Here is a 9669-nt window from a genome sequence, read left to right on the forward strand (position 1 = left end):
AGATTTCTTACTCTTTCCTCCTCATGTTTGCTGCCCTTCTTCACTCAGGTTTCCTGCCCATTTTGCCCTCACACTTCTCACACTTTTTTCTTCATGTTTCCCATTTCCCCTCATGTTTCCTGTTCTTCTTCTCTCCTCACATTTCTCTCACTTTTCTCCTCTTCTTTCCCCCCCTTTTGCCATCATGTTTCCTGGCCTTTTTCTCCTGTCGTGTTGCCTGTCCATTTTTCACTGTTTCTTGTCCTTTTTTCCTCATGTTCCTCACCCCTTTCCCCTCATATTTCCTGCCCTTTTTTGTGGCGTATTGAGGCACGGACTCAGGGCATGAAGCTGAGACAAATTTATTGGGATATCGGCTCCCTTTTAAAACTCAACAGCCAAACATACCTTATGAGATAAAAACTGTGACTGCAGCATCTGATTGGCTGCAGACTGTCATGGCAATTGAAGTAGGAGGTTTTGGAGTTACAGTTCACTCCTGTAATGAGCTGCCCCATCCTCTGCAAAGTTCTGTTTTTTTTCCAGGCCCTATTCCCCACAAATCCCCCTTTTTTTTTTTTTTTTTTTTTTAAGAACACTTGTGTAGGTATAAACATTGGAAACATTGTGAGCCTTTCAATACATGTAGTATAGAAATATAAAATATACATGCAAACCAATTCTAACTGCCACCTACATATAACTTTACTATTTAGCCTTTATCTTTTAAAACGACCCTCAAAACCATTAAAGCCTTGTATCAGACAAATAAAGAATCCAGTTATCCCAAACGTCCCTTATTTCACCAAAGGATCTTTTGTTGCATCTCGGCATTTCAGGGATTTGTCTTCTGTCATTTGTCAGCCAGCTCTCCAACCAGGCAGCTCTAGAATGCACAGCAAGAGAAAGGCTGCAATTTTAACATGGATGGCTGTGGCAATGCTGGTTTAACCCATCTTGCAGGGACCCATCTTGGACCTGAACCTGTAGAGACACAAGCATACCCTCTTCCCCATGTTATGAGGGGAAATGGTCCTTCCCATTGGCCTGTTTGCAGGTTTTTAACTATAACTTGGGCTTTTCCCTGAGGTTTCACATCACTTGTGCTGAAGTGGCAGTGGATAGGAGGGTCTTCTTCTGTCCAAAGGTTTAAAAAATTTAATACGTAACAGGCTTTAGCTACACGTTCCTACCGGGTTAATCCTGTATTCCCCTATTTTGGTTTTGTAACATAGTCTTAAGGGTCCTTGTGTGCATGTTCTATGATTGTTTGGCCTGTAGGAGACTGTGGGATATACGCATTGTGCTGAATGCCGCATTGTTGAAAGGAAGATTGTGTTTTGTGCAATGTGTAACTTGGGCCATTATCTGTCTTCATGGTTTTTGGAATTCCTAAGGTGGAAAATGCCAAAATAAAATTATAGCAAACATCTTTTGCCTTTTTTCGGACATGCATGGAGGCATAAATGCACACTGAAAAAGTGTCTATGGAAACGTGGACAAATTTATATTTACCAAATTCTGGTATGTGTGTAACATCTGATTGACATATTTCTAGGGAACAGAGATCTTGAGAATTAGTGCCAATAGAAGGTGCAGGCAAAATCTGTTGACAATCAGGGCAGGATTGACTGATTTATTTTGCCTGTTCTTCTTTTAAGTGGAACATGTACTGTAAAGCTTTTGCGTTTTGATGATAAAAATCATGTGAGATGCGAGCTTGTGCAAATTGGTCTGGTAATACTGTGTGGCCTGCAAGTTTGTCTGCTTCTACATTCCCTTCACTGATTGGTCCTGACATGGTTGTGTGTGATCTTGTTTGCTGTATGAAATATGGATGTTCTGTGTAATCTAGGAGCCATTTAAGGTTCTAGAGGAGAGCGAACAAAATTGGATTAGAGACTTTCTATAAATAGGAATTTTCTATTCTGGAGACTAAGCCTGCCACATAGACGGAATCTGTTATGATGTTTATAGGATCAGGCCATAGTTGAAACACTTGCATTACTGCAGAGAGCTCAGCTATCTGTGGTGAGCCTTGGACTATACGGATGTCACTTTTCCAATTCTCTTGCTCATCTGTGCAGACTATTACAGCTATACCTGTTTTTCCTGAATCATCAGTGAATACTGTGAGGGCAGAAGGGATAGGCACATGGGTTAACTGCACTAACTAACCCTGGGCTGTTGAGGACATAAAGGGAAGGAAGAAAAGAATTGTAGTGTTTTGTGGCTTGGGAGGTGGATACTTATCTGTCCTGGGAAATCTGCCAGGGCACACTGAAAACTAAAAGACTGGTTAATCAGAAAGGTTAACTATTTGTTGTCAAAGGGCAAATAGATAGTGCTAGGTTCAGCACTGTCCAAGTCCAAAGTTAGTAAGCATCCCCTTCCTCTCTGAATAATCCATTTACTTATTGAGGTACAAGTTGAAACAGCAGCAGCAGTTGAAATGGCAATTTTTGAAGTTACGGCTCACTCCTGCAATGATTTGCTCCATTCTCTGCAAAGGTCTGGTTGTTTTCCAGGCCATATTCCCCACACTTTCCACCCTCACATTTCCTACTCTTTTCCCCTCACGTTTCCCCTCTCCCACATCCTGGCCTTTTCCTCCACTCATGTTTCCCAAACTTTTCCTCTCATGTTTCTCACACTTTTCCTCTCAATTTTCCCATCCTTTTATCCTATCATGTTTCTTTCCTTTTTTCATTGACATTTCTCACCCGTTTCCTTTCATGTTTCTCACACTTTCCCCCTCATGTTTCCTGCCTTTTTATCCCCTCATGTTTCCCGCCCTTTTATCCCCTCATGTTTCCCGCCCTTTTATCCCCTCATGTTTCCCGCCCTTTTTTCACTCAAATTTCCTGCCCTTTTCCTCCTTACATTTCTCACACTTTTCCCCTCACTTTTCCTGTCCTTTTATCCTCTCGTTTCAAACCCCTTTTTCACTCATTTCCTGCCCCTTTCCCATTCACATTTTTCATTTTCCCTCTCACATTTCTCTCATGTTTCTCTCCCTTTTTCCACTCATGTTTCCTGCCCTTTTTCCCTTCACATTTTTCTTCCTTTTCCCCTCATGTTTCCACACTTTTCCCTCATGTTTTCTGCCTTTTTTCCTCTCACATTTCTTGCCTTTTTTCACTGACTGGTTCCTCTCAGTGACTGTTTATCCCCAGTGGTTTGTGGACTTGCTTTCCTCTTTCCTAAGAGTCTGCATGTTGCTGAACAGAAAGACTGTTCTCAACCTGAAGAATCTCATTAAGAACAACCTAATCAGAGTGGACTTTCTGCTTTCGTATTTTTTTCCCCCCAGTTCTACACAGTCTTCATAATGATCTAAAACAAAGAGGTAGACTTCGGGATACACAGTTTAGATGAGCACCCATTACATGATCTGCTTCCAGTAGATCTCTTTCTGTATCACCTTGCAGTCACTATGACTTCTGCCTGAAAAACATCTGTTGTGATGCCTCTTTGAGTTAAAGGAAGTCCACCTGTATAGGAAATGCTTTTGGGCCTTTGTTGGTTTGATCTAATTTTCAAAGGTGCAAACCAGGGAGCTGCTTCTTGTTTCCACCCATTTCAATTGACTTAACATCAGATTAAAGAACAGACAGCCAAGGTTACAATCTGGCTTGAGTATCTTGATGTGTACAGAGCAAAGATGCAATACTGGATTATTTCACCAGTTGTCTATTGATGTCCATCTAAACAGGTGGCTGAAAGTGGGGCCTCCGCCCACCCTGGGCTGCTCCAAGGCCTCTCCTGCCCCAGCCACCATGCTGTGTGTGGTGGTAGCCCCTGCCGCCATCTTGTGCGTGGTGGCTGAGGGCAGGGACGCACATCCCCAGACAGGGGTGTGGGCGCTGTTTCCAATCTTTTACTTTCCCAGACTGGGATTTGGAAACGTTTCTTCTTCCCTGGGTTACACTGCTTCTTCCTTGTCCATACACAAGCTGCTGTCTTACTCATTTTATACTAAGAAATAGGAATAAGAGGATTCAGATGAGCATCTAAACCATCTCCGATCTCTGCAGCTTCAGCCCATGGTCCCCTGACACTCTGCTTCGCTCTTCCAGCCTTCTCTCTGCCACAGCAATAGATATCATTCAGCCCTCAAAGCTTTCCATAGGATCTGTTCCTCTACCATCTCATGTTCATTAGCTGATTTCTGCCTCCAAGCTCCCCATAAGGCTGCTTTCTCCATGGAAGCATCTAGGCATGCATTTCTGCTCTTGCTCTTCATTTGGAGAGGACCAGCCTAACATTACAAGACAAGGATAAGACTAAGACAATTCTCCAGGGACTGCATTAAAAATATAGTGATTAGTACAGGTTTATGTATTTTCTGTAGCCTTTTTTGACATACATTTTATGTTTTGACATACATTTTACAAAACTGTTTATGCTACATAGCATTTCAGAAACAGGTCTTTAAAATCTTTTCTATCTTAAATAAAGACATATATTTGGGTTCCAAAATCACATTTCCTAAGCTGAGTCCAAACTACAGACCTTCTGGAGGTGCCTGTCCATACCCAAATTGAAGCCACGCTTTCTTTGTCTATCTACCTCTATACCTCTTCTCTTCAGCTGTGCAGGGGAGAGAAAATATAATGAAAGACTCATGGGGTCAGGACAAGGAGAGGGAGAGACCAGTCACCTATTACTATCATAGGCAAAACAGGCTCTGCTTCAGGAAATTACTTGGGTTTATTACCACTTAAATCAGAGTAGGATAATGAGAACTAGAACCAAATCTTACAATACCTTCCCCCTACCTCTCTCTTCTTCACAGAGTTAACTTCACTCACAGTTTTCCCTACCTCCTGCCTCCAAAGGCACAGGAGGATGGGGACTGGCGGCTGCAGTCAGTTCATCACATGCTGTCTCTGCTGCTTCTTCCTCCTCATGGGGAGGAGGGTTCACATTCCTACCCTGCCCCAGCGTGGGATCCCTCCTGTGGGAGCAGTCTTCCATAGGCTTTTCCAATTGGAGTCCTTCCCATGGGCTGCAGTTCTTCACGTACTGCTCCAGTGTGAGTCCCTTCCAAGGGCTGCAGCCCTTCAGTAACAGGCTGCTCCAGCTTGGATCCCCCATCTGGAGTCTTATGTTATGGTTTAACAGTTAATAAAACTTTAAAAATTAGACTTCTGTGTTACTACAAGCACCTCTAAACACCTCCACTCCTGATCTTTCTTTCCCAGAGCTGGAAATATTGTCATCTCTCCCTTTTAGTCTTCCTCTGGAGTAAATTTATTGATTCTTCTTAAGCTGGATTTTTTGTGCTGCTTCCAGTAATTCTTCCATTTTCATCTGACTTACACTTTGCTCTTCTTTTGCCAGCATAATACTTCCACACATTAATCATCCACCTTATTTGTGATACATCTTTGCCAACTTTTTTAATCCTTAATGGCCTTCCTTGGGAGCTTTCATATGCATATTCAAATTCTCAACTTTGTTGTTCAAGTGCATTCCTTGCTGTCACTTTTGCCTTATTCTTCTCACTAATATCCTAACTTGCTGCCATCTCCTGGAAATCCCACTAGTTACACAGTTCAAAAAATGTCCAAACCCCACACAGTCTTTAGACTTCCATCCATTCCTACTCTACATTAGGAACAAATTCATCAGATGATACAGAAATCTCTACTTTTATATCTCTTCATGCTTTAAACACAAAAGATAAACCAGAGTAAATTTAACCTAAATGGGACTGGTAAATAGTGCTTCATCATGCACTTCCCAATTTTATTGTTCTCCCTTTTATGTCGCCTATAAAGGCTCGCTATATACCATTTGTTACAGCATGCTGGTCTTGCTACCACCTGCAAAGCTTGCCAACTTTTGGATTCACACATTAAAAGTAGGGAGGAAAACAAAAAAAAATAGAGAGAGGAACACATAAGCTTGATCTGAAAAAAAGACAAGAATTTCCACACACACACTCCCTAGAAGAAATCAAGAGAAAGCACTTGCAATTCAGTTCCAGAAGACAACTTACTATATGAAACTACAAAATAGAGGAGGAAAACTGTCCTTTTCACCCTTAAATATTTGTTACCTGCAATAATACGTCCTAACTACGCTTTACATGTGGAACTTTGACTAGGCTGCATCCCAAATATACTATAGTTTAAATATACAGAAGACTAAAGATACCAACACACAGTCAATTGACTGTAAGAAATATCACTAGTACCTGCTTTCTAATCAGATCTGATAACCAATTGTCTGGCCAGTTTGTTCCCTTCTTTCTGCTGCCACTCTTTCAGCCATAGCAAGGGCTGCCAAACGTCTTGACTGAGTGCAAAATACATGACATAGTGTTCCAGTGTGGTAGCAGCTGTCAAGAAGAGAGTGAGTGATCTGTGAAGAAGTGGTTCAAATTCACTTTTTAGTTTGAGACAGTGATAGCTTTTTTACCACAGTGAAACAATTTAAATGCATCTCAATATTACAAAGATTGCAGAAGGCTTCTCACTAGGATTATCACTGACAACTAACGCGAAGGGACATAAAGGCAGCAAAAAATAAATTTATTTAATTTAAATAAATTTCTTTAATTTTCTTTTTCTTTAAAAAGAGATTTCAAGTACGATGTGTTTTTAACAAAAAAAAAAAAAGTTGAAGCATCTGTCCCCTGCCTCAGGGAAATCTGTAAGAAAAAGCCAGGAAGATAATCTTTCATTTTAATACAATATATACTACTCTGGATGCTAAGAGCAGACCTAGCTTTAGAAGCAAAAGGATTACAGAAGAATCATAGCTACTTTCCCTTCAATGTTTTATATTATTTTAATGAAAAAAGTAAATCTATCAGAAAATTCTGCAGAATCTGAACTTTTCTGGGGAGTCAGAATTTCAAAAGCAAGAAAGTGAATTGGAACACAAGATTTTTGACCACATAGGAAAACAAAAGCCTTAAAACTAACAGAAAGTAACTGCTTATGACAAATGTTACAAAATTGGCATTAGTTTTATAAAAATAATTATATCTTTTTTCACTAAAGAAACAAGGAGTTTTTCCCAATCCAGTCTCTCCAATAATCAAAACAATTTTATTGTCTACCATTTTTACGATTTCCTCCTATTTTTTCAAATTCTGATAGTGATTGCCTGAAGAAATCAAACTCCGATTCCCCTCTTTTCACTGGATCCTGGGGGATACCATCATTAAGGCTTCCACTTGTCTTGTTAATTTCTTTTCTGTGAAGAGCAAGTTACAAATACACAACAGAAGAACACTAAAACACTGTTTAAAAATTGAACTTTAAAATTAAGATTCCTGACTTTATATTTATCCCTGTGGGTAAACTGACAAGCCCATCACACACTTAGAAGTCATATTCATAGCAGTAATATTCATAGCAGAAGTCATATTCATGACAATGTGTCCTGTTAGGGGGGTTGAAATAAATATTTTTCAAAGGAGGTACACCTTTCATAGACACTTTGAACAAAAACAGACTATCCCAGTGCACTGATCTCAGTCAAAAAAGTTACAAGTATGAAAAAGGGAAATAGAAACTAAACAAAATCAGGGTGGTGTATTTTCCTGGCCTTTGAATTTGTGTATACATTCACATCTGCAGAGTTTGCCCAGAAATATCCACTGTATAGTTAAACCAAGCATGTAGTCGGACAAAAAAAAAAAAAAGTAACTTTACTGTGATTCATATGCCTTCTTTCACATCCTCCCTGGTCTTTCATGCCCTCCTTTCAATCAGTCTTACATAACATAATGCTCTAGTCCAAGATTTGTTCTTAAATCACACCAATTGAACTGTGCTATATCTAGAGCTCTGGACCCATGCGGCACAGTGGGATGTACTAGAGAGTAATGCATAAGTACAAGGAATCTGCACATTTTCTATGGAGGCTACTTCACATTCAGCATTGCAAATGCTATCCTATAATGTCTTAATCGTTATTTTCTGGAAGAATGGAAAGCTTGCTGTAAATTCAATTATACATTTTTAATGTGATTAACAGATTGATACACTAAATTACAAGCTCTGTCTTGCCATGCAAAACACAGACTAATAGATTAGGAGAATCAAAAATACATTCTTGAGAAGTAAAGATAAATTGTACTCTACTCCTTAGGTTATGCCTTATATTCCTGAGGAACTGTATTTCAGTACTTTTGTTAGCTTTCCTCTGTTAATTAAACAATCCCATTAAACAACTGAAACAGCTGAAAACAAATAGTAAAGTAAGACTTAAAGCAGGCACATCATGAATGAGACACATCCAATAAAATGAGGCATACTGGTACAAGTGTTTTCTGTTTACTACACCCAGTCTTGCACACAGAAACACAACATAACTCTTACACTCACAACTGTTAAAGTAATAATTTTATGAAAAGCATTGTTTTTAAAACAAAACAAAACGTCGTATCAAGAGTTTATCTTCCAGTGAACTCTTTTCCATTCTTGAAATCAAGAAATCTGGAGAGTAGTCTCTTAGGAAGAGATGATTCTCTATTTTAAGATGTTAAAATCTAATTTATAAGGTGAAAAACCAAAAAATAAACTTCTTGCTTTATCAAGAACATGAATTTCTATAAGCAGAACAGACAGCCTCATTTTCTCAAGGGGATGTTCTTACACAGGATGACAGTAATACCTCTCTCTTCAATCTCAGCCCACAGATCTTACATGAAGTCAAGAAAATTAATGTGTTTGTTTGGAGGGAAGGGTGTCAATTAGGAAGGGTGCCAATGAGGAGGAGACAGAACAGAAAGGGGTTTGTTTCGTTACTTGGATTGTAGGTTGCTTTTTTCAAATGGTGTTGGTTGACAAGACCATATCAGAAGACACACTGAATATACCAGATTCAACAGCATATGGCATTTCCTCACTCCATCTTTGGCAGAAGTTTTGTGTGTTTTTATTGTAACAGGAAAACTGAATTAAACTCCATACAGCATATTTTGTATGGAGAACCAAGTTATAAAGTTCTGATCGTCCTTCTTCCTTACAGTCAGGTATTGATTTGCTACTTTTCGGGGAGGGGAAAAAAACATATTTTAGGAGTAAGTAACCTACTCTAGGTTAACTTTTATCTGCCAAGGTACGAGTGTCTATGCAAAACCTTTTTAAAAAACAGAGCAGGTCATGGTGAGAAGTCTTTTTTATGGATCCATGAAATCCACAAAACAGTATATTGTCACAGGCAGAAGTTGCTGGAGGTAGATGAAAGGTGGTCTTTATAAGGCCTGCTTTATTTCTATGATGCCTCCGCTACTTAAACCTGGTATAGAAGCACAGGGTGGTGCAGGAAGTACTGTGTGGTACTCCATAAGTATCTAAAGTGATGTTTTCTAATGCATATCCACATGCTGAACGTAAAATAAAACTGTTTAAATTTAGGCTTTTTGTTACTATGATTCAATATGTAAATAGAAAAAAAAATACTCAGATACTACCAAAAACAGCTTGGATACTTGCATCATTTCTTCTTCTAGTGATCATGACTTTTTTCCACAACTTTGTAGGTCTTTACCTTTAAATAGGAATTTACTTTTGCATATTATGATCAATGTCTTACATCGAGGTCTGCTATATGTAAAAGAAAATTGTGATGAGCACATATAAATTAGGTAAACTCTCAAGCATACACATGTATGAAGATGGGGTTAGGAAATTGCTAAATTGATATAACACAGTAAAGATAACA

The sequence above is a fragment of the Myiozetetes cayanensis genome, unplaced genomic scaffold (assembly GCF_022539395.1).
Source record: "Myiozetetes cayanensis isolate MyiCay16 unplaced genomic scaffold, myiCay2020 scf4, whole genome shotgun sequence".
Lineage (NCBI taxonomy): Eukaryota > Metazoa > Chordata > Aves > Passeriformes > Tyrannidae > Myiozetetes > Myiozetetes cayanensis.